We start from the raw sequence: 2,605 nt of genomic DNA, 5'->3' as shown, positions 1-2,605 counted from the left end.
CTTCCTTTATTGCTCAGTCTGTTTAATTTAGATTGTCTTATCTCCTGCTCTGGTAATTGCCTTTTGCAGGAGACCCTGCAGGAGCCCCTGCAGGAGCCTGCTGTGTGTGATTAAAGTTTAATTTACAGAGCAGGAGATAAAAACTTCTACGGCAAGTTAACATTTGATTGAAAATAAAAATGTATTTCATGCAGGCTGTGTCAGTCATAAATAGAAACAAGTGGGATTTAACTCTTAAATGGCAGAGAATTGAGCAGTGAAACTTTAGGAGCATAATCTTTATACCAAAACTGCTTCATTAAGCTAAAGTTGTTTTAGTGTGTGAGTTGTCGGGAATTCAAAGTGATTTACAAATGCCATGCCATAAAAGGTGAAAACTCTCCAATCAGCTTTTTTTTCCTTGTCCGCCATTTTGGCCTAAAATAAAAATTTAGTTTGAATTCACTTGAATTCCTAGCAATTTACACTTTACCGAATAACCTTAACAAAAATCATCTCATTATTATTATTATTATTATTTTATTATTTATATATCGCCAACAAATTCCGTAGCGCTGTACAATGGGTGGACTAACAGACACATTATTGAGATCAGACCACTGGACATACAGGAACAGAGGGGGTTGAGGGCCCTGCTCGATGAGCTTACATGCTAGAGGGAGTGGGGTATAGTGACACAAAGGGTTAAAGTAGGGGAATTAAATAGTTTGTTAGAGAAGGTTTTATTGAGTGCTTGGTAGGTCATTTTTGACAGTTGCAGGAAAGGAGTCATGGGGTGGGGGATGAGAAACCTGCTGACAGTTTAATTGGTACGCTTTAATGAAGAAGTGAGTTTTCAAAGATTTTTTGAAGGAGTGGAGGCTAGGTGGAAGTCTGATTGAGGAGGGAAGGGAGTTCCACAGAATAGGTGCAGCCCTGGAGAAGTCTTGAAGGCGAGCGTCAGAGGTGGGGATCCGGGCAGAGGATAGGCGTAGGTCTTGGGCTGAGCGCAGGGGTCTCGACGGGACATACTTGTGTATGAGGGAGGATAGGTATGTTGGAGCAGCATTATGTAGGGATTTGTAAGCAAGCGCCAGAATTTTGAATTGGACCCTGTATCTAACTGGAAGCCAATGCAGGGACTGACAGAGCGTGGAGGCGTGAGAGGTGCGACCGGACAGGAAAATAAGCCTCGCAGCCGCATTCATTATAGATTGCAGCGGTGCAATCTGGGAACACGTAAGACCGGTGAGAAGGGGATTGCAGTAGTCGAGGCGAGAGAGAACAACAGCATGAACCAATATCTTAGCCGCGTCCGGCGTTAGATATGGGCGGATGCGCGCTATGTTCTTGAGTTGGAAGCAACAGGATTTGACTATCGATTGGACATGGGGAGTAAAAGAGAGGTTAGAATCAAAAAGAACCCCTAGGCAGCGACCCTGCGAGGTAGAGGTTATAGTAGCGCCGTTGACTTGGATGCTATAGTAGCAGCACTTGAGGGAGGAAAAACTAGAAGTTCTGTTTTGGACAGGTTGAGTTTAAGGAAGTGAGCAGCCATCCAGTTGGAAATAGCAGAGAGGCAGTCAGAAACACGAGTCAAGGTGGGCGGAGAGAGATCAGGGGAGGACAGGTAGATTTGCGTGTCATCTGCATATAAATGATATTGGAAGCCAAAGGAGCTGATGAGTTTACCAAGGGAGGCAGTATAGATAGAGAACAGTAGAGGGCCGAGGACAGAACCTTGGGGGACGCCGTCAGAGAGGGGTTGGGGAGAAGAGGCAGAACCAGAGAAAGAAACACTGAAAGAGCGCTGGGAGAGGTAGTGGGAGCACCAGGAGAGAGCAGTATCCCGAAGACCAAAGTTACGAAGAATGTGAAGAAGTTGTTGATGATCAACAGTGTCAAAGGCGGCAGAAAGATCAAGGAGAATTAGGATAGAGTATTGGCCGTGAGATTTAGCAGCAATTAAATCGTTGTATACTTTGGTCACAGCAGTTTCGACAGAGTGACCAGCGCGGAATCCAGACTGAAGGGGGTCAAGCAGAGAGTTGGATTCAAGAAAGTCTGTCAATCTGGCGTATACAACTCTCTCGAGGATCTTGGAGGCAAATGGCAGTAGCGAGATAGGGCGGTAGTTGGGATCAAGGTTGGGCTTTTTCAGAATCGGGGTTATGGTTGCATGTTTGAAGGGTGAGGGAAATGTGCCAGAGGAAAGGGAGAGATTGAAAATGCTAGCGAGAGGAAGAGCAAGAGAGGGAGACAAAGTGCGGATGAGATGCGAGGGAATAGGATCGAGGGAGCAGGTGGTGGGGTGGGAGGACAGGAGCAGAGCAGAAACCAATTGTGCGGTAGCAGGTGCAAATGAGCATAGGATGGCAGGGGGAGTGGGGTTGGGTGATGTATTGATAGGGGTAGGAGAAAGATTAGAGATCTCTTTCCTGATTGTAGAAATCTTCTCAGTGAAATGAGATGCAAAGTTTGTGGCGGACAAGGTGGTGGAAGGAGGGGGAGTCACAGGGCGAAGAAGAGCATCAAAAGTGTGAAACAGGTGTTTGGGTTGATGGGACAGTGTGCTTATGAGGGTTTTGAAGTAGTTTACTTTTGCAGAGGAAAGAGCCATGCTGTA

This window comes from Pelobates fuscus, chromosome 1 (assembly GCF_036172605.1).
Source record: "Pelobates fuscus isolate aPelFus1 chromosome 1, aPelFus1.pri, whole genome shotgun sequence".
NCBI lineage: Eukaryota > Metazoa > Chordata > Amphibia > Anura > Pelobatidae > Pelobates > Pelobates fuscus.
The sequence above is the reverse complement of the archived record's forward strand: the minus strand, read 5'-3'. Positions refer to the sequence as shown.